Below are 24,413 nucleotides of genomic sequence, written 5' to 3' on the forward strand. Positions count from 1 at the left end.
ATTTAAAATAATATTTATTTATTTTTTAAAATTTATTTTTAACATCATATTATTAAATATAATTCAAAATTATAAAAAAAATTAATTTTTTTAAAAACACGTTTTAAATACAAAAATTAACTCACTCTCAGTGAAACAAACTTTATGTTAAAATAAGAAACAAAACAGAAAGTAATAGACGCAGAGAATGAAAAGAAACCTCAATTCCATTTCCATAAGGTCCAATTTGATGGGGTTTTTATCTGGGCCAGGCCCATTCCGTTAACACCGAAAAAGCAGAAGAAACTTCTTACACTCACTTTTGACTCCTTCTCACCGGATCATATCATAAGGAATCAGTCACAATGATATCCTCGTCAGGCGTGGAGGGTTTTAGAAAAGCCACAGAGAGAGCATCAACAAGACGACGCAACCTCATCCGTCCTTGTCCAGGCGTGCGTAGATCGAAATGGCAAACAAAGACGAGCTCAAACTGTACAATTCAATGACCCAACAAAAAGAGGTATTCAAGCCCCAAATCCCTGGCAAGGTTTCCATGTACGTTTGCAGTGTCACCTCCTATGATTTCAGTCACCTCGGTCACGCTTGCACCGCTGTTGCCTTTGACATTTTATTAAGGTCTGTCCATTTCTACCTATCTATCTATATAAACGCATTAGCACTCTTTATATATGCAATTTTGAATTTTGGAGATTGGTTGATTTTTATTTTTTGATTATTTTAATTAGGGCAGCTAACAGAGGATTTTTTTTTTCTTAATGTACAAAGTCTAAAACAACTGTAGGGAGTTTGGGCGTTCCTTGGATTATAAATTCTGTATTTTTGCATCCAATTCCGCTTCCTTCTTTCAAATTAGGATACTCAGCGTGTGGGTTTCTTTTCTATGAGATATGAGATGTAATTAACGAACGCACGAACAGACTTCAAAATTAAATGACCAACATGATTGCAATTTGTGCCATAAATAATGTTTATTTCGTGTCCACCGAAAATGATAAAATTGGTTATCCATACATGCGTCTATATATGTATATACCGTCACTCTGTTTCTCTCACACAATTCCTCCATCAAACTATTCTATGCAATTTATTTATAGTAGACAAGTCTACAACAGAATAGGAAAATACTCTAAACCAAAATCCTTGTCCAACAACTCACATAATATTTTGGTCAACGAGCAGGATATAATACTTCATTACCAGGTCATACAAATTTGTCTCCCAATACTTGATCATCAAGTCGCATGAAGTGAGCCATGCTAGAATTTAAAACACACCACAACAAAATGGAACATATTAAATAAGAATTAAAATAAATAAATAAAATTCACATTCCATTTCTATTTGTTTCTTGTCCTAGCTATGCTTTGCCTGTTCTAAGTTCAATTCTCACTCGAGAATAATTCAAGGCCCATCCTGGCGGGCTTTTTATTTGGGTCGTTTCTTTCCGTTTAGACCGAACATTGCTACCCTCAATAGTCAAGCAGATAACCATTCCTTTCCGGTTCTTACCACATCTTCTCATTGTCTGCCATTGAGGTGTCAAAGTTTCGAGCAGACATTGACCACAGAACCTCACTGTCCTTGTCAAGAGGTGTCCGTAGATCAAAATGAAAAATGATGGTCTCAAACTGTATGATTTAATAGCCCAACAAAAGGAGGTACTCAAGCCCAATTTTCCTGGAAAGATTTCTATGTATGTTTGTGGTGTTACCACCTATTATTTCAGCCACCTTTGTCATGCTTGCGCTGCTAATTCATCTGTAAACTATAAACACACACCAGTACCTGCTTTTGTAACTGCATTTTACGAATATGATGTTAATTTTTGTTATTAGGGACATTGATTGATTTGACTAAGATGATGTCTGGTGGCAAACAGGGGAAAAACTCAGAATCGCTGATATAGGGAAATTAACCTGATGTTTATGCATTTATTGATTTTATGTTTTGAGCATTTATGGTATTTAGTTAGTTTAGTGATGGACAATTCGTGAAAGAAAATATGATTTTGTCCAAGAGAATCATGATGTGTTAATCTGAGTAATTAGTGGTATTATGCCACTGTAGGCGTGTTTGGCCTTGCTTTTCCAGAACCTTGGTCTTGGTTCTTTGGTTTCCATCGTGAATTAACCAAATTCAATGCCAAACTCGTTGTTTGAAGTATTGACCTGTATTAGTCAATGTTGGCTTTCCATATAATTCTAATAAATCATTTGATAGAAAGTATATGAATAGTTTTTAACTTGTGATTCCTGTGTAGAAATTTAGTTGTTATAGTCAGAACCTAAAGGTGCGTTAGAAAGAGACTTTGCTATTTGGCAATGCAGCAGTGGTTGATGGTCCTTGGAAGCAGTTTTTTTCCTAAGTAATCTCTTTGTTCTAGTAGCCTTTCCACTCTGGCTGCTATGGGACAAATTCTTGATACTTTCTAGGTTTGAGCAGAAAAGATGTTTCAGTTCAATACTTCAACTCCATGTCAAATTTGCACCTCAAAGCTTTGACTTAGTGATACGAGAAGATTCAAGTTAAAGAAAATAAGGGAGGGAAAATCGGTTACAAACATTTTAGAATTCTGTTACAACCACACGCATCGTTTTATTCACATGCATTACTCAAGTCTACCTTTTAATACGCACCGTTTCAATAATGTAAACAGAATACACGAGAACTTAGCTCATTTTCATAATGCCTATATTAAGAGGCAGTTGTAACAAGCAACACACACGCGAAATAGCAAGAATATCATTATGTTCTCTTCTTTCAGTCCCCACCTTCTCTCCTTAGCTCCTCATTCTATTAAATTCTCTTCACCACCCGTTTACACTTTTTTCAAGTGGTATCAAAGCAGTTATCTTCGGACCCTGAACAATGACCCATGACACTAGGTCTTAAGATATAAAGAAATTGGAAGGGGTAATAACAATAGCTAAGGAGCAAGGTCTGTGGAATGACAAGATGGAAAAATTGCTAGAACAACAAGGACAACATCAACTGTCTAGCGACACATGCCTCTTGAGGTTGGAGGAGCTCATTTTAGGTATTTCACTTCAGCGGAATACTTTACTACAGAAATTACAGTTATCTACAAGAGAGTCCAGCTCCAACCAGGAGTATCCTCGCAACAGTCAAGAAGGAGTGTTATACAAGAATGACTGGCAGCATATTGGACATTACAAGTTCCATAAACCCAGACAAGATTTTCCATCCTTCGAAAGGGAAGATGTACATAAATGGTTGTACAAGTGTAACCAGTTTTTTGAAATGGAAAAAGTTCTTGAAGCAGAGAATCTTAAACTGGCCTCATATTACTTGGATGGTATGACCCTATTATATTGGCATCAAAATTTCATGCGTAGCAAGGGTGGCCAGCTAGTGACCTAGAAGGAATACGTGGAAGGTTTGGCGGCCATAAAGAACCTTTGGAAGAGTTAAAAGATCTGAAGCAAGAAGGCAATTTGGAGACTTACATCAAGAATTTTGATATCATATGGAATAGAACCGAGATTGATGAAAGGTACGCTTTGATTTTCTTCCTTGGAGGACTTGAGACAGAAATCAAAAACTTGGTAAAAATGTTTGAACCAAAATCCCTTAACCAGGCTTATAATCTGTCCCGTTTACAAGAAAACACAAACCTCTAAAAACATTCCCATAAACAGCCAAGCAAATAACCAACCTCACCTTTTGGCAACAATCAGGCCCCCAACCAGCAACAATCTTCTTACAAACCTAATAAATTCCTTGAATCAAACCCTCAACAGTCTACTCTACCAGGGTTACTACCCACCCCTCAAACACATAATGGAAATGAGAAGGCCCACTCGAACCGTTCGGAGCACCGAAATGGAAGAAAGAAGAGTGAAGGGCTTGTGTTTTTGGTGTGATGATAAGTTTACACCAGGACACAAATGCAAAACACGAAAGCTTTATTCCATATGCTTAGTAGGAGATGATAAAGGTGATGCAGACAATATGGTAGAATCAGGGCAAGAACCAGGGGTGTTGATAGACACAGATCCACACATTTCCATGAATGCATTAGAAGGGGTTCTAGGATGCTACACTCTCAAGGTGACAGGTAGGGTAGACAAACTACCAATCTTTATATTGATAGACTCGGGTAGCACTCATAATTTCATGAATACTTGGGTTGCTAGCCAACTATAGTGTGTTCTAACCCCCATCAACCCAGTAACTGTCAAGGCTGACAATGGAGGAAAAATGTTATGTTCTTCTATTTGCAAATTTTTTTGATGGAAAATGCAAGGAATGCATTGTGAGGCTAATGTATTTGTCATGGAATTGGAGGCCTGTGACATGGTCCTAGGGGTTCAGTGGTTAGCCACCCTAGGAGACATTGTGTGCAATTATAAAAACATGTGGATGAGTTTTCAATGGTAAGGGTAACGAACCACCTTAAGGGGAGAAGAACCAGTGAAATTACAATCAATCCAATTCGGTCAGATGAGTGGTCTACTGAGCAATAGGACTAGCATTGCAGGTATCAATCTCTGCAGCTTGATGATGATTCAGGACACCCTTGATACTGCAACATCAATCACTGCAAAGAATCTCATCAAAGAAGAAAAGGTAGCCCTCAAACAGCTACTTCACCTCTATCAGGATGTCTCCATTCCTATGGCTGAATTACCACCTAGTCGGCCTCATGACCACACCATTCCTTTAAAGGAAGGAGCCCAACCTATCAACCTTCTTTCTTATAGGTATTCTAGCTTACAAAAGGATACAGCGGAAGGACTAATCTCTGAAATGTTAGAAGCAGGAACAGTCTAACCAAGCCATAGCCCATTTGCATCACCGGTTGTATTGGTTAAGAAAAAGGATCTTTCTTGGCAATTGTGTATTGACTATAGAGCTCTCAATAGACTAACTATCAAAAAAAAATTTCTCATTCCCCTGATTGAAAAGCTACTAGAAGAACTGACAGGAGCATCAGTATTCTCAAAAATTGATCTACGCTCAGGTTACCAACAGATTCGAATGAACTCAGGAGACATCCATAAAATAGCATTCAGAACACACAATAGCCACTATGAATTCTTAGTGATGCCTTTCGGTCTCACTAATGCGTCAACTGCCTTTCAAAGCTTGATGAATGAGGTGTTTAGAACTTATTTAAGGAAGTTTGTTCTTGTGTTTTTTGACGATATTTTGACTTACATTCAATCCTACAAGCAGCATCAAGCACATTTGCAGGCCGTCTATGAGCTGCTCAGGTCACACCAATTGGTAGCCAAAGAAAGCAAGTGTGTTTTTTGTGATGGCAGGGTGGAGTACCTAGGCCATGTTATCTCTAAGGATGGAGTAACGACCGATCCAGAGAAGCTACAGGCCATCAAGAATTGGCCACTGCCTCAGAACATCAAACAATTGAGGGGATTCTTGGGGCTCACGGGGTACCATCGCAAGTTTTGTAAGAGGCTATGACACTATTTGTCGCCCTCTAACCAGGCTTCTAAAGAAGGATGCAGTGGGTCGGAACCAAGAGGCAACGGTGGCCTTCGAAGCTCTTAAAAAGGAAATGATGAACCCTCCAGTCCTAGCACTACCCGACTTGAGCAAAATTTTTATTGTAGAGACTGATGCTTCAAGTGCTAGTATTGGAGCAATACTAATGCAAGAAGGACATCCAATTACGTTCATTAGCAAGGCCTTGGGACCAAGGCAACAATCGTTATCTACATGAGAGGGAAATGCTAGCTATCATAATGGCAGTACACAAGTGGAATCAGTATTTGTGGGGCAGATCCTTCAAGATCAGAACCGATCATGTTAGCTTGAAATACTTACTAGATCAAAAATTACCTTTTCCCTCTCAACATTTACGGCTCACAAAACTACTGGGGTTTGATTACGAAATTGAATTTTGTAGTGGAAGGGAGAATGTTGCAGCAGATGCTCTTTTTAGAATAACCAGCAACGAACTCCATGCCCTCACTCTATCAACAATAGAGACTCTAGTATTGGAGAACTTCAAACAGTTGTGACAAGAAGATAGTAGGATCCAAGCTATCATCCAGGATCTAATGAGGGACCCGGCTACACACCCTCACTATAAATGGAGCAACAACTACCTTTTCAGAAAAGGCAAACTAGTGGTGGGACACAATCCAACACTCCAGCATCAACTTATTTCCATGTATCATGATACTTAGGAGGACATTCGGGTTCTACAATCACTGCAGCAAGGATAGCCAACATGTTTTACTGGAAAAAACAACAGAAACAGGTCAGGCAATATGTCAAAGTACGCCCCACCTGTCAACTTCGCAAAACAGAAAACGTGGCTAGCCATGGGTTGTTGCAACCCCTTCCAGTGCCAACAACGTCTTTTATAAATATCAATATGGATTTCATAACAAACCTCCTGAAATCAGAAGGCAAGGAAGTTATCTTTATAGTAGTGGATCGGTTCAGCAAGTATGCCCACTTTATGACACTTTCACACCCGTATTCAGCTACTACAGTGGCCAAAACCTTCATGGATTCAGTCTACAAATTGCATGGGATGCCAACAACCATAGTAAGTGACCGAGATACCATTTTCCTTAGTAAATTTTGGCAAGAGTTATTCACCTTACAAGGGGTTAATCTCCATTACTCCACCACCTACCATCCCCAATCTGACGGCCAAACAGAAGTGGTCAACAGGTGCATAAAAGGCTACCTCAGGTGTATGACCGGCGACAATCCTTCACAATGGTGCAAATGGTTGGCTCTGTGTGAATGGTTGTATAATACAAACTTTCATATAGCCACAAAAACTACACCATACAAAATAATATATGGTTTTACCCCACCCATACACATCCCTTATTTCCCAAAAGATTCACCCTTGGAAGTAGTTGATCACTACCAGGAAACAATTGCTGCAAACAGTCAAGCTCAACCTCACCAAATCACAGAATTGAATGAGACAACTGGCCAATAAAAAGAGAAGTGACAGGGTCTTGGAAGTAGGCGATTCAGTCTATTTAAAATTACAAACTTACAGACAGAGATCTATGCTTCATCCACACTGTTGTAACCCATTTTTGGGTCCCCACAAAAATAAATAAAATAAATAGCCAAAAGGGGCTAGAAAAATAACAGGAGGTAGAAGCGCCCAGAAAGTGGTCAGAAAAATTGGTCAAGGAGGTTAAAAATACAAAGATGGATTTTGGACAGTATATTCTTGAAGGATGGGGGCCCTGTTGAGAAGGAAAATTTAAATTTTGAGGAGAAGCCCAAATTTGGATGTTTATGGACTTAATTGGATTTTTATTTGAATTTATAAAGGATTTGATTGCAAGAAAAAATTGATTTTTAAGTCAATTTGGGCTTTAATTAGAAGAAATTAAAGTTCTGGGGCCAAATTATAATTTTTAGGAATTTATTAAGTCAAATCAGGGGCTTAATTGCATAAATATTGAAGTTTAAGGGCCAATTAGGGATTTAATTGAGAAAATCCGAAACCAGGGACCAATTTGGAAAATGTGCCTTAATTTACTGTTCACTTTCTTCCTCAAAACGCTGCCTGAGTGGCTGCTTTCCAGGCGAGTTTTCCGGCTCGTGTGGCCTCCAAATCCGACAAACCTTACACCAACATGTTCACATGCAACCCCTTTATCCCGGAGAATGGTCCGGTCGGGTCGAAAAAGTTAGAAACGGCTCCGTTGAGTGGCTCAAAGTGGCCACCTCGGGCAGTTCGCAGCCTTGAGCTGCCAAATTTGGCAGCTCGAGGTGCACACTTTGAGCGAACGGTTGAGATGCTTCCCAACTGAATCAAGGGTTGAAATTTTTCCATAACATAGAAAAGATTGCCCTCTTCCACAGCCTATAAATAGAGTCGAATTTGATGATCTGAGGGGCGAGAAATTCGGGTCCAAAGTCAGCCAAAAACCAGCATTTTCGCCCAATTTCTGCAGATTTTTTCTTCTCCTCCCTCAGCTCCCACACAGAAGACCTTCCCTTTTTAGCTGAACACAAACTCACGGTTTTTCTCTCCCAACCAAGAGGCAGCCGGCGCAACTCTCCCTCTCCACAACAGCCGTCACCGCTCCTCCCCCTTTCTCAGCCAAGACTTTCCCTCTGCACACAAGCTTCCCTTCTCCCTCAGCAGCCCCTGTTTGTACTCAAACCAGCAGCCCATGTACACCCACACCATCTTCCCCAAACCATGACCACACCATATCCCCCGTAAGCACCAGCCCTCACTCCCTTTTCTTACCGTGAGCCTGCCAGCCATAGCAGCAGTAACCATCTCTGCTCAGTAGAGACAGGGCAGCTCACAAGAAAACAGAAAAGAGAGCAAGAAACCAGAAGTCTATCCTCCTCAGCACCGTGTCTACAACACGTCCAGCACTGCAGCAAACCTGGCTCCCACCGGGAACAGAGAGCAGGGACGTCTTTCGGCGAGCAGTAACCAGTCGTCTCCCTCCATTTCGCCTCCAGCCGTTGTCTAGCAGGTAAGCCTTTTATTCCCAGCTTTTGCATGCATTTTTGCATTTGTTACTGTTCAAAGTGAAATTTAATTCACTTGAACAGTAACCGGGTAAGGCATGTGTATTTTTATTTGTAAAAATAGAAATCTAGCATTTAAAATACCCGGTTTTCGTAAAAAAAAAAAATGTTTATTAAAAAAAAATGTTTTGTTTTCATGCATACGGCCAATACACTAACATGTTTTGAATGTTCTTTTTATATATATAAAAAAAAATATTGGAAGTTTTGAAAATGTGTTTTCGCATGGATTTTTCTTAAACACAAATCATTTTCTTTGCATTTGTGGATTTTACAACCTGTTTGTAAAACTTCAAAGGGTATTGGCCAATATTCCAAAAACTATAAAAAATCTTATTTTGGGAGGAGAAGTTGTGGTTATTGTTCACCGCTAATGTTTGGATGAAGAAATCCTTAAAAGGACGAACATCCAAAATATTATTGGGAGTAATAAATCAACGCACATGTTTGAAAGAAGCTTTATGGTTGCGATCGAGAACATTTTCAAAATTTTAATTTTTTTTTTCTCCACGGTTTTACGAGTCGTGAAAAGTATAAAATTGTTTTTTATGTAACTGTGAAATTTTTCTTCGTTCTTTTTTTTTCTTCTTTTCCTTGCGATTTACGAGTCACCGACTTTTGAAAATACTAAAGGAAAAAACGAACTTTCATAGCACATGGAATTTCCTTAGATTTCTATCTAAAATAAATTGACGGGTTTAGAAGACACCAACACCATAGACTATGGAGCAAACCAAACACCAAGCAGCTTACCTTAGGTAGGGCGTATTAGGGGTGCTAGTACCTTCCCTTTACGCAACCAGTCCCTTGCCTTAGAATCTCTGAAAAGACCAGTTAGGGTTCCTAGTGACCAAATACTAGGTGGCGACTCCAAAGAACCAAATCCTTAGAACACAACGAAAATCGCCAGCCGATGTCGTGCCTTTATAATTTTTTGTGGGGGTGTGACAGAATGACGACTCCACTGGGGACCCTTGGACTAAGCTTGATTTTTTGTTTGTTTAGGCTATGTGTTATTGGTTTTTGTTTTTCTTACGATGCTTTGTTTTAAAAGCTTTAGCATACATCTTTACATTCTATCGTACATGGCATGGTCATGCATCACTTTATTATTGTTATTATATTATGAGGGCACACACCTGTAACTTTAAGGTTAAGTGGGGGACTAGCAGCTTGCCTTAATGACTTGAGTCAAGGTTTAAGTTTGTGTAAACCCCAACTCTTTGCTGAGTGTTTAGACTGATTGTGATTGGTACACGTGCCATCCACTATCTGCTGGACCTCCATATCGCCTTTACGAGGGTGATCACTGGAACAGCAAGAGACCCTTTTTTAGAGACCCAGTAGTAAACCTACCCAATGTCTCACATAAAGGAACTAGAGCCTATCCTTAGGATGTATGCTCCATAATATCTTTTTGCATCCATAAAGGGAGAGATGTTCTAGAATTGGGAGACCCAAGAAGCTCTATTTGGTGATTTAATCAACAATGCTTGTTTGATCATGATATTGGTGTTGTTTTCCTTTTTCAACTTTTTAAATCGAGGTTCCAAAATGCCTTTTCAAAAGTTCATCTTGGTGTTTTTACACATCATTTTTTCTTTTCAAAACGAAATCTTCCATAACTACACCTGCACTTTACACTGAGAATGAATGGCCGGACTTTAAAGAATCCATATTAGTTGTAGAAGAGGAAGAATGGTAGGAAAATAACATTAGGGGATTCACAAAAACGAACAACATGAACAAACTTGGAAACCCGCTACAAGGTCATGCCGTTTGGGTTAAAGAAAGTTTGGGGCACCTACCAAAGTGCCAGGGTAACTTTATTTCACAACATGATGCAAAAGAGATTAAAGTATACGTGGATGACATGACCTAGAGAGGGAGAGAATCATGACCAAATATTGAAGGAATTAGTTGAAAGACTAAGAAAGTACAAGTTGAGGCTTAACCATGCAAGGTGTTCATTCGGGGTGAAATCTAGGAAGTTGTTGGAATTTATGATGAGTGACAAAGGGATAGAAGTGGACCCTGATTAAGTAAAGGCTATTCAACCTATGCCAACTCCCAAGACTAAGAAGGATGTAAGGAGGTTCTTGGGAAGTTTGAATTACATTGCTCAATTTATATATCCCAATTAACCACGACTTATGACCTCATCTTCAAATTGTTAAGGAGGAAGAATCTTGGAATTTGGAATAAGAATGTGAGGAAGCTTTCACGAAAATCAAGCAATACCTACTGAATCCACCCCTATCTATCGAGTTGAATTGAAAAATGGCAAGTTCTACTAGCTGAGTACAACATAGTATATATGACAAGGAAAGCCATGAATGTCATCGGCCAATCACCTAGCTGACCATGTTGTGAAAGTTTATGGGCTGTTAAGATTTAATTTTTTGGATAAAAATATGCTTTCAGTCGAGTAAGGGAAATCAGATTGTTGGATTATGTACTTTGAGGGTGTTGTGGTAATAGAGTGGGGCAGTGCTAATCTTTCCTAATAAGAAACAGTAATCCGGTTTTAGTTAAGTCGCAATTTGGGTACACTAACAACACAACTAAGTTTGAAGCTTGCATTTTAGAGGTTGCATTAGAGCTAAACATCAGAAAGATATATGTGTATTGGAGACTCGATTTTGATTATTTGTCAAGTGAAAGGACAAGGGCAAACCAAGGACGAGAAGTTGAGACCTTGCCAAGAATACTTGTCTAGATGGGCTAGAGAATTTGAGGAAATAAAGTTCACTCATCTAGGAAGGGAATGAAACCATTTTGATGTTTTGGTCACGCCAGCTTCTATGGTTAGAATAGACTTTGGGCACAAGGTACAACCAATACACATTGATATAAGAAATAACTTAGCTCACTGTTGCTCAGTTTGAAAGAGAAATAGATGGAAACCCTTGGTACTATGATATCAAGAATTTCATCCAAAACCATACATATCCCGTGGGGGCATCCAAAAATCAACAAGAAGACGTTGAGGAGGTTGGCAACGGATTTCTATCTTGATGGGGAAACTTTGTATAAGAAATCATTTGACGAAACTTTGTTGAGATGTTTCGATGACGTGAAAAAAAGTGGTGAAGAAATTTATGGAAAGATATTTGATCCATCGATATGGTCCACTAGAAAAATTAATAATGCCAGAACTTCAATAGCAAGATGATAATAGAACTCTGCGCTAAATGAAAAAATCAAGTATGCCAATTCCTCGCCATACAAGCCAAAGATGAATAGTGCGGTAGAAGCTTCTAACAAAAATATCAAGAAGATTATTTAGAAAATGGTATTCACTTACAAGGATTGGTATGAGATGTTGTCATTTGCCCTTCACACGTACCCCACTGCAATCTGAACCTCAATAAGAGTCACCATGTATACGTTGGTATATGAAATGGAGGCGGTAATACCCTTAGAAGTTGAAATCCCCTCATTAAGAGTATTGATAGACTTTGAGCTAGAAGAGTTAGAATGGGACAAGGTTAAATGTGAACAATTGAATCTGATAAGTGAAAAGAGGATAGCCGCAATCTGTGATCATCAACTTTATCAAAGAAGGATGGCCAAATCATACAACAAGAGGATTTGACCTTGAGGGTTCCACGAAGGAGATCTTATATTGAAGAAAATGTTGTCTTTTACCAGGAGAAGGTCAGAGTAAATGGACGCCAAACAATGAGGGCCCTTTAGTGGTACAAAAACCATTTTTTGGAGAAGCTTTAATTGTTATCTAGAATGGATGGAGAAGATCTATTTAGGCCCGTGAATTCTGACTCTATAAGGAAATATTACGCTTGATGTATTTCGTAATTTCCCAATCAACAAAATTAAAGTCTGACCATGAATTCTCTTTGTAAAGAGCCTTTTATATATATATATATATATATATATATTAAAACATATGATCTCATAGCATTTGAAATCTTTTACTTAAAAGAACTTTTTACACATGACTAAAGAGATGACTCCATCAATTGGAGAGCACCAAATCAGATCTTCTTGACATATAGTTGCACTCCACACTAGGGGGCAATAAAAGATTATTTCCTGAAAGGTTTTACATGTTTTCAAAACGGGATGAGGGCCCGTAGATTTGAAAAAGATAAAGCATTTAACAAAAGCATGACAAAGAGGCAAGGACAAGTCGTAAATTTAGAAAAAAAAGGGGCTACTTGTAAGAAAGTCGAAGACTTCTTCCACAAGATATGATAGGAGGCAACACGAGAGATGAATCCAGCATACGATTTCAAAAGCAAGCTCATGTTGAGAGGCAGTCTCACGAACAAGAAGATGAGGATGGGGCCTATGTTTCAAAACCAGGTACGAATGCATGCATTGCATCTAATCATAAATCATTGCATGTATGTTTTTTTTGGATCGTTACAGGAGGAGATCTTAGTGCATTCCAACAAGATTATGGACGAAGAAAGAATCATTGAGTTGATTTTTTCTAAGAACAACAAGAAGAGAAGATAAGGATTCTTAAACCCTGCCACCAGGAAGAACGACATCGATAGCATTCGGTAAAAAGGAATCGCCAGATGGGATTCCAAGTTGTTTGAGATCGCCAGAAGGGATCTCGTATTTTGATATTCGTCAATGGAGGTCGCCAGAAGGGACCTCATATTTCATGTTTGAATAAAAGGAATCGCCAGATGGATTTCCAAGTTGATGGAGATCGCCAGAAGGGATCTCGCATTTCACTATTTGGAGGTCGCCAGATGGGACCGCCTCATATTTTCATGTTTGATAAAAGGGAATCGCCAGATGGGATTCCAAATTGTTTGAGATCGCCAGAAGGGATCTCGTATTTCGATGAAGGTCGCCAGAAGGGACCTCATATCTCATGTTTGAATAAAAGGAATTGCCAGATGGGATTCCAAGTTGATGGAGATCGCCAGAAGGGATCTCGCATTTCACTATTTGGAGGTCGCCAGATGGGACCTCATATTTCATGTTTGATAAAAAGGAATCGCCAGATGGGATTCCAAGTTGTTTGAGATCGTCAGAAGGGATCTCGTATTTCGATGAAGGTCGCCAGAAGGGACCTCATATTTCATGTTTTAATAAAAGGAATTGCCAGATGGGATTCCAAGTTGATGGAGATCGCCATAAGGGATCTCGTATTTCACTATTTTGGGGGTCGCCAGATGGGACCTCATATTCCATGTTTGTTAAAAGGAATCGCCAGATGGGATTCCAAGATGATTAAAGGAGATCGCCAGAAGGGATCCCATGTTTCACTATTTGGAGGTCGCTAGATGGGACCTCGTATTTCATGTTGGTTAAAAAAGGAATCACCAGATGGGATTCCAAGTTGGTTAAAGGAGATCGCCAGAAGGGATCTCATATTTCGATATTCATCCAAGGAGGTCGCCAGAAGGGACCTCATATTTCAGCTTTGAATAAAAGGAATCGCCAGATGGGATTCCAAGTTAAAGGAGATCGCCAGATGGGATCTCATACTTCGACATTCATCAAGGAAGGTCGCTAGAAGGGACCTCATATTGAAACCATTTCTTAGAAAAGCATTGGAGTTTACTAAGAATTCTTCCCCCTGGGTAGGTCACCCATACAATGAGACCATTATTTTTTTGGGTCGGTCACCCATACAATGAGACCATTATTTTTCTTGGGTCGGTCACCCATACAATGAGACCATTGTTTTTCTTGGGTTTGTCACCCATACAATGAGACCAGCATTTTTCTTGGGACGGTCACCCATACAATGAGACCATCATTTTTCTTGGGTCGGTCACCCGTACAATGAGACCAGCATTTTTCTTGGGTAGGTCACCCATACAATGAGACCAGCATTATTTTTTTCTGGGTAGGTCACCCATACAATGAGACCATCACACATTTTTGTATTTGGTTGTGAGTAAAGGAATCGCCAGATGAGATTCCAAGTTGATTGAGATCGCCAGAAGGGATCTCGCATTTCGATATTGGTCAAAGGAGGTCGCCAGAAGGGACTTCATATTTTAGCCTTGGTTAAGAAGAATCGCCGGATGGGATTCCAAGTTTTTGGGGTTAAAGGAGATCGCCAGAAGGGATCTCGAGATGACTAAATTTTGATCATGGTTTTTGGGTTGAGGAGGATTGCTATAAAGACAAAGTTTCAGAGCGATCAAGCTCCAACCAGATCAGTTTCAGGAGTTCAGTTTTGGTTTATCTTTATAAATCTTACTGCGCAAAACCTCTGCTCCGTAAGCTTTATAAAGAGGGGCATCTGTTGTAACCATTTTTGGGTCCCCACAAAAAATAAATAAAATAAATAGCCAAAAGGGGCTAGAAAAATAACAGGAGTAGAAGCGCCCAGAAAGTGGTCAGAAAAATTGGTCAAGGAGGTTAAAAATACAAAGATGGATTTTTGGACAGTATATATTCTTGAAGGATGGGGGCCCTGTTGAGAAGGAAAATTTAAATTTTGAGGAGAAGCCCAAATTTGGATGTTTATGGACTTAATTGGATTTTTATTTGAATTTATAAAGGATTTGATTGCAAGAAAAAAATTGATTTTTTAAGTCAATTTGGGCTTTAATTAGAAGAAATTAAAGTTCTGGGGCCAAATTATAAATTTTTAGGAATTTATTAAGTCAAATCAGGGGCTTAATTGCATAAATATTGAAGTTTAAGGGCCAATTAGGGATTTAATTGAGAAAATCCGAAACCAGGGACCAATTTGGAAAATGTGCCTTAATTTACTGTTCACTTTCTTCCTCAAAACGCTGCCTGAGTGGCTGCTTTCCAGGCGAGTTTTCCGGCTCGTGTGGCCTCCAAATCCGACAAACCTTACACCAACATGTTCACATGCAACCCCTTTATCCCGGAGAATGGTCCGGTCGGGTCGAAAAAGTTAGAAACGGCTCCGTTGAGTGGCTCAAAGTGGCCACCTCGGGCAGTTCGCAGCCTTGAGCTGCCAAATTTGGCAGCTCGAGGTGCACACTTTGAGCGAACGGTTGAGATGCTTCCCAACTGAATCAAGGGTTGAAATTTTTCCATAACATAGAAAAGATTGCCCTCTTCCACAGCCTATAAATAGAGTCGAATTTGATGATCTGAGGGGCGAGAAATTCGGGTCCAAAGTCAGCCAAAAACCAGCATTTTCGCCCAATTTCTGCAGATTTTTTCTTCTCCTCCCTCAGCTCCCACACAGAAGACCTTCCCTTTTTAGCTGAACACAAACTCACGGTTTTCTCTCCCAACCAAGAGGCAGCCGGCGCAACTCTCCCTCTCCACAACAGCCGTCACCGCTCCTCCCCCTTTCTCAGCCAAGACTTTCCCTTTGCACACAAGCTTCCCTTCTCCCTCAGCAGCCCCTGTTTGTACTCAAACCAGCAGCCCATGTACACCCACACCATCTTCCCCAAACCATGACCACCATATCCCCCGTAAGCACCAGCCCTCACTCCCCTTTTCTTACCGTGAGCCTGCCAGCCATAGCAGCAGTAACCATCTCTGCTCAGTAGAGACAGCGGCAGCTCACAAGAAAACAGAAAAAGAGAGCAAGAAACCAGAAGTCTATCCTCCTCAGCACCGTGTCTACAACACGTCCAGCACTGCAGCAAACCTGGCTCCACCGGGAATAGAGAGCAGGGACGTCTTTCGCGAGCAGTAACCAGTCGTCTCCCTCCATTTCGCCTCCAGCCGTTGTCTAGCAGGTAAGCCTTTTATTCCCAGCTTTTGCATGCATTTTTGCATTTTGTTACTGTTCAAGTGAAATTTAATTCACTTGAACAGTAACCGGGTAAGGCATGTGTATTTTTATTTGTAAAAATAGAAATCTAGCATTTAAAATACCCGGTTTTTCGTAAAAAAAAAAAATGTTTATTAAAAAAAAATGTTTTTGTTTTCATGCATACGGCCAATACACTAACATGTTTTGAATGTTCTTTTTTATATATAAAAAAAAAAATATTGGAAGTTTTGAAAATGTGTTTTCGCATGGATTTCTTAAACACAAATCATTTTCTTGCATTTGTGGATTTTACAACCTGTTTGTAAAACTCCAAAGGGTATTGGCCAATATTCCAAAAACTATAAAAATCTTATTTTGGGAGGAGAAGTTGTGGTTATTGTTCACCGCTAATGTTTGGATGAAGAAATCCTTAAAAGGACGAACATCCAAAATATTATCGGGAGTAATAAATCAACGCACATGTTTGAAAGAAGCTTTGGTTGCGATCGAGAACATTTCAAAATTTTAATTTTTTTTTCTCCACGGTTTACGAGTCGTGAAAAGTATAAAATTGTTTTTTATGTAACTGTGAAATTTTCTTCGTTCTTTTTTTTCTTCTTTTCCTTGCGATTTACGAGTCACCGACTTTTGAAATACTAAAGGAAAAAACGAACTTTCATAGCACATGGAATTTCCTTAGATTTCTATCTAAAATAAATTGACGGGTTTAGAAGACACCAACACCATAGACTATGGAGCAAACCAAACACCAAGCAGCTTACCTTAGGTAGGGCGTATTAGGGGTGCTAGTACCTTCCCTTTACGCAACCAGTCCCTTGCCTTAGAATCTCTGAAAGACCAGTTAGGGTTCCTAGTGACCAAATACTAGGTGGCGACTCCAAAGAACCAAATCCTTAGAACACAACGAAAATCGCCAGCCGATGTCGTGCCTTTATAATTTTTTGTGGGGGTGTGACACACACCACAAGCTAGCTACCAAATACTATGGCCCCTACATTGTCATAAAAAAGATAGGGGAAGTCGCATACAAGCTTAACCTCCCATCTTCATCCACTATCCATCCTGTTTTTCATGTATCTCTCTTGAAAAGAACCAGGGGTAATCGAATGGTATACCACAGTTTAACTGACAGTTCAAGAGAGCCTCTGCTACAACCTCAAGTAATCATGGATCGAAGGATGATCAAACGGGGGGCACAAGCTGCTGCACAGGTTTTAATCCATTGGAAAGGTTTCCAACTTTCAACCTTGAGGACAAGGTGATTTTGAAGGATGAAGACTTGATACGAGAAGATTTAGGTTAAAGAAAATAAGGGAGGGAAAAGCAGTTACAAACAGTTTAGAATTCTGTTACAACCACACGCACCGTTTTATTCACATGCATTACTCAAGTCTACCTTTAATACACACCGTTTCAATAATGTAAATAGGATACACAAGAACTTAGCTCATTTCCATAATGCCTATATTAAGAGGCAGTTGTAACAAGCAGCACACGTGAAATAGCAAGAATATCATTCTGTTCTCTTCTCTCAGTCCCCACCTTCTCTCTGTAGCTCCTCATTCTGTCAAATTTCTCTTCACCACCTGTTTACACCTTCATCACTTAGGCTACCTCATACCATGTTAAAATTGTTGCTTGATGCCTCTTAACTAATATGTGGCATTAGCCCTTTTGGGTTGGTCATGCACTCTTATTTTATTTTTATTTTTTGTTTTATAAGTTCAACACTGCATTATGTGCGTGGAGCTTGGGCATTCCTTTTGCTTTTTATGCATTCACTTCTATATTCTGCACTTGACTATTATGTATGCATAAATCATTGATCATTGAATCTTGTGATGCTATTGTTTTATTTGAACTGCAACTGCAGATACCTACAACACCTAGGTTATGAAGTTACTTATGTTTGAAATTTCACTGATATTGATGACAAGGTGAGAATTTCATTCCGGCAATATCAACTTGACTGCTGCTCTGACTGGAAATTTACAGTCGCAGCCATCACATTATTGCATTTGTTCATTGTACATTGCTGGGCATCAATTTGGTAAAGATTTGTGGAATTTCACGTTCTTTTGGTCTTGGAATATTTCTTGATTCTTGCTGAAATAGAAGGAAAATGCATTGTATGGCAAGTTAAATATGCTAATATAGTAAAAAGCTTCCATGATTCTGTGATTTGAAAGAACAAAAGGTGTGTGAAATATATTAAGAACTCTAGATCATTTTATTTCCAGCATTTGTTTAAATTTGAGACATTTTTTTTATCCTCCCCAAATGAAGCCTTTCTTTGTATATATAACTTTTATGGTTTTTGTGAATAAAGTCTTCTTGTGGAGTGTTAGTCAATGATGTGTACATTGTTTCATTGTACAAATGTGTGATCTCTGCCATAAGTTTTTGCCTCTTGTTCATGGTTCTATGTTAATCTTCTACATGATTAAATTGGCATGAAGTTTAATGCCTCAACATCAAGATTTGCCTTGTTCTCCCGTTTTCTTATAGTTTTCCCCAATGATTTATTTTACTACAGGCTTTATTACCGTAATGATGATGTTCAGGTCACTCCTCGTACTATAATATATGTGTGTATTTGTTGTACGGCACAGCCATATCGTTGTGTATAAACATACATACATCCATCAATGTTATCTCCTTTTGGCTAGTTTCCTGTATAAAATTCACCATATCTGTCTTTGCAGATAATTTGTCGGGCATATGAGCTTGGTGAAGATCCTTTAAGTAGCCGATTTTGTGAAGAATATCTTGTTGACATTACTGAACTGCAGTGCCTTGTTCACTCACCAGCCACATGTAACTGATCACATGGAACAGATTAAGGACATGATCACTCAGGTTGTTTCCCCCATAGTTTTAAGACCCGGCCCGGTCCAAGGTTCGGGTTCCGGGTTTTAACCAGGTCGGCTAGGTCATTTTTTTAAAAAATTAAAACGACGTCGGTTTAGTAAAAAAAAAAAACAAAAGTCAATGGGTTTGAGGCCGGGTTTTGACCGGGTCACACCGGGTTTTTCCTTCCTTTGTTTTTTCTTCAACCCGGCCTGGTTCTAGTCCCGGGTCGATCAGCCAGGCCGGGTTTCAAAACTATGGTTTCCCTACCATTTTTACTTAATTGTTTATTAAGCTTAGATTATTGCGCTCTCTCTATGTGGTAGTGAGCTTGTGTGTGCTCCACGCAGGGCATATTTTGATATTTGTAGAAATTAGACAGCTTGGTGTTTTGGTCTTGGTACCGAGTGGTTGGTAAGGCAGTTCAATTTGTTTTCTTTTCCAAATTTCCAAATTGGTCTGTTCTCTCCACATTGGAGAGAACAAGAAAGATTTAACTGCCAAATGTCCAGTGAACCCAGCGTACATTCAATAATTAAAGAGAGAATTAATCAGGTTTAAACTTTAAACTGCAATTCTGAGTGGTTTACTTTTGTGGAAGCCACTAATCTTTATATTCTTTCTATTGACTAATGGTAATAGCATATCTACAAACAGGGAATGAGAGTCAAGGTGCAGCGATTAAATTGTGATGGTCCTCATAATCAATTTGTGATAAATGGGAATTTCTCAAACTTGTTTAGCCTTTGAATATTTAAACCAGTTTGATACTTTTGAAGTTTGGTAACTTGTTATGCCCAAATGAAGTTAGTTAAATAGCTTATGTAGAACTTTGACTTGCATAAAACCATATAGAACAATGCTTTTTAATAAAATAATTAATTGTGATAACTTGTGACCTTTTGTTTTCTTCCCTTGTGTATGTGCTGGAATCTTTTTCTTTTTTTTTTCAAAGGTGCGTGACTCACTTTCCTCATGCCTTTTATTTACTGCTCACATCTGATGCACTTTTTTAGCCCCTTTGAGCAGGCCATGCATTGATATAGTTTTCTTAAATTGATTATTTTGAGGTTATTGGATGATAGACCTCAAGTTCTATTTCCATTTGTATTGAAGTGGACACCAATAATTTATGCAGATTATAAAAAATGACTGTGCATTCGTGGTGGAGGTAGATGTCTTCTTTGCGGATGATAAATCCCCAAATTATGGCCAGTCATCTGGGCAGAGGCTGGAAAATAATAGAGCGAGGGAACGTGTTGCTGTTGACTCGAGAAAACATAATCCTGCTGACTTTGTATTGTGGAAGGTATAAATCTCACAAGATACATGAAATTTATAATTTGTTTGCACTGCACCATATCCGATGTCTACTTGTTTTTGCAGGCTGCAAAGCCAGGTGATCCAAGTTGGGAGAGTCCATGGGGTCCTGGAAGACCAGGATGGCACATAGAATGCAGTGCAATGAGTGCTCATTATCTTGACTTTCAAATTTGACATTCATGGTGGTGGGATTGATTTGATTTTTCCACATCATGAGAATGAGATTGCCCAGAGCTGTGCTGCTTGTGAAGAGAGCAGCGTGAGTTACTGGTTGCATAATTGGGCATGTCACAAATAACAATGAGAAAATGTCAAAAGCATTGGGTCATTTTTTCACAATCCGCCAGGTAATCGGCAATCAGTTTTTATCATTGATGCTCCTTTTCTTTTGCATTTTCTTTCAAATAAAGAGTTTCAGCCTTATTGATTTTATTTGCTTAAGATTCCCATTACAACTTTTTTGTAGATTACTGAATGGTACCATCCTCTGGCTTTGAGACACTTCTTGATAAGTGCGCACGCTACCGCTCTCCCCTCAATTACTCTGTTTTGCAGCTGGAAGGTGCATCAGACGCTGTCTTCTACATTTATCAGGTTTGAAGCTTATGGATGCTCCCGCTCCCCTAAGTTTTCATTTCAAAGTTTCTGTGCCTTTAACCAGTCATGGAGAGCCTCCTGTTTGAAAATATGTTTGTGGGTGTCATTTTGTCAATTGTGCGTGCCTATGTAGGCGGGAACATTTTCACTTGATTTACCTTTATTTTTCCTAGAATTAATTGAACTTACAGTGTGTCTTCCTAAGTTGAAATCCAGGCCAAACTTTTTTCACAAGTTAGTTTTATTGGAGCTGTTCTGTTCAGTTAGATCTACAAGTAATCCTTGTTTTCCTGAGTTGTACAGTAAATTTTTTTCCTCGTGGTATAATAAATAGAGTACTAAATTGCTTCAGGATAGCTATTTATTGGAAGTAGAATCTCCATAGAACAAGAAACATGATTGCTAGGGTTTAAAATGACCTATTCTTTATTTTCCTTTCTTGATATGCTTCATTCATAACTTGTTTGTTTCCCATATTATTGTGCTTTGATTTTGGTAATTGTAGTGCCATCATCACTACACAAGCATACACATGAATGCCCACCCCATCTTCTCGCATCCTCAACCACCCCCTCCCATATGCACCCTCAGTGACAGACTCGGACACTGATGCTTAGATATTGTTAGTAGTCACACCTCAAGTATATTATTGTTATTTTGTGATTATAGACACTGCAAGATTGTGAGGAAGCTTTATTGCCATTTCAAGCAGAAAGCCTGAAGGAAGGCTCGGGACAGAATGGTAACATGGTTGCCATTGCAGCTGATGCCCAAAGATGCATTTCTAGGCTATGAGAAGAATTTGAGACGATGTCAGATGATTTGAACACTTCACCTTTACTGACTGGTGCTTTCCAAGAAGCATTGAAGCTCATAAATAGTTCTTTGGGCATGCTGAAGGTTTGATGATCTCACTGTGTATCTGCACTTTTGTGTGCATATATGGAGATTTACATGCTCTTCTTTCCTTGATAATTGCCAGAAGAAACAGCAATTGTCATTGATTCGGTCCCTTGCCGAAATCAAGAAAGAAGTTATGGAAGTTCTGAAAATTCTTGGACATTTTCCTCGCACCTGCTATGAGGTGAGATTTTGCAATTTCTTGTGTGTTCAACAACCTGCTCCAACCCTCCTCCTTTTTCCAGGCTTGGGACATGCCACATGCAAAGTTCCCAATTCTTCTTCTTTAATGATTCATAAAATCTGAATTTTCTCCTGTTGAAATTCTTTAACAAAAATTAGACTCCCCCGATCAGGTTTTGCAGCAGTTAAAAGATAAAGCATTGAAGAGAGCAGTAACAAATTTGAGTAAATGGCTGAATGTCCTCTTCATGAGGATCCTTTCTATTAAATAAGAGTTGCTATACAATCTAGTTTGATAAGAAAATATAAACAGCTAATACACCAACGGCTAATATTCTAATATAGGTAGGAATATATATACAATTTAATGCATGCACTAATTATGGTAAAATAAATCTCATAATTGCAGCCATTATTTTTATAATTTTGATCCATAATTTTTGCCACTGATATCCCCCCTCAAATTGATGATGTTGGATGATTAAGTGCCTGTTTGGCATTGCGGCCAAACCGGCTTTTTGAAAAAATTCAAATTTTTTTTTTTTTTGCTAAAATTGAGTACGGTTTGTACTTTTTGGATCGTTTTGATGTGCTGATGTCAAAAATAATTTTTAAAAAATGAAAAAACATTATTGGCATGCTTTTCGGCATGAAAAGCTATTTGAAAAGCAACCGCTACCACACTTCCAAACACCCTCTAAGAAGCATCAATTTGACAATAAAAAAGTGATGTTGGTGCTTGGAGAGAGCCTTAGTGAACACATCAGCAGTCTGGAGAGTAGTAAAGATATGTGAAAGAGAGATAACACGAGTATCATATGCTTCACGAATAGAATGACAATCCACTTCAATGTGCTGAGTATGCTCATGAAATATTAGGTTAGCAGCAATATGAATGGCACTAGTATTATGATATTATCTGCATGAAGTGGAGTAGGCTCAACTTGAGGAAATCCAAGCTCACCTAAAGTTCCCGAAGCCAAATAATTTTAGAATAGGCAGAGGACATAGCATGATATTTAGACTCAGTGGAGGATTTAGACACCCGATCTTGCTTCTTACTTTTCCAAAAAACAAGAGAGTTACCAAGAAATATGCATCACTCAGTAATTGAATGGCAAGTGTCAGAACAACCAGCCTAATCAGCATCATTATATGTAACCAAACGGATAGAAAAATCCACAGGGAAGAAAAGTCCTCGAGCAAAAGTGCTATGCAAATAGCGAACAATACGATGAACAGCCGCCAGATGAAAGTGTGTAAGTGCTTGCATAAATTGGCTAACTTGTTGAACAACGAAAGAAATATCAGGATGAGTGATAGTGAGATAGTTTAAACTCCTTACTAGGTGCCTATATAAGGAGGGATTAGATAGAAAATCACCATCATCACAACGATATTTAACATTCACTTCCAAGGGAGTATCAATTGAATGATTTTCTTAAAGACCAGCCAAAGCAATTAACTCTTCATGAGGATCCTTTTTATTAAATAAAAGTTGCTATACAATTTATTTTGGTAAGAAAATATAAACAGCTAATATATATATATATATATATATATATATATATATATATATATATATATAGTTTAATGCACTAATTATGGTAGTGCAGCCATTACTATCCATAATTTCTGCCACTGATAAGCAGGACTAACAGAAGATGATGTGATATGTCAGATTGAGGACAGAGCAGTGGCAAGGAAAGTCATGATTTCAAGAAAAGTGATCAGATCAGGACTGATTTGTCTGCAAAGGGCATCGCACTAATGGATGAGGGGAAGGAAACGTTTTGGAGACCTTGTATTCCGGTTGAGAAAGAAGAGCAGGCAACGACAGCGGTGGAAGAGCTAATGCTGCCACCACAATCTGCATCAAGTTGACAGTGGGCAGCCTTTTTCTGGCTGCGATGACTGCTACAGTTTTAGATCACTTCAATTCGGAATCAAGAAATATTTATAGTTTCAATTTATGCACTGGTTTATGTTGTAACATTGAGGGGCTTTCATACATTATCGCCCCGTGAGTAGACAGCGGGTCATGGGTTCAGGTGGTCGCAGGCGCCCAGAAATTGCACTTTCCAGCTTGCTAGATCAAGATACAATGTAGGAAGGTTGAGAACCCTATGTTTACCTCCTGTTAAGTAGCCCTGTACCAAAAACAAGAACAAAAAACCCTCCTATTATGTAGCACAAAAATGAAATGAGCCTGCAAGTGAACTATATAGGAAAAGTGATGTGATGAGGCAATACAGGAATATCTGTTTGTAACACACGCAACTCAAAGGAGTTTTGAAATTGACTGCTCTCCTTTTGGGCATTA

At 38.9% G+C, this 24,413-nt stretch overlaps 1 pseudogene; it reads left to right on the forward strand.

Moving 5' to 3' along the window:
- Positions 1-286: 286 nt before the first annotated feature.
- LOC118039904 (cysteine--tRNA ligase 2, cytoplasmic-like) lies at positions 287-24,413 on the forward strand (annotated as a pseudogene).

The sequence above is a fragment of the Populus alba genome, chromosome 8 (genome assembly GCF_005239225.2).
Source record: "Populus alba chromosome 8, ASM523922v2, whole genome shotgun sequence".
Taxonomy (NCBI): Eukaryota; Viridiplantae; Streptophyta; class Magnoliopsida; order Malpighiales; family Salicaceae; genus Populus; species Populus alba.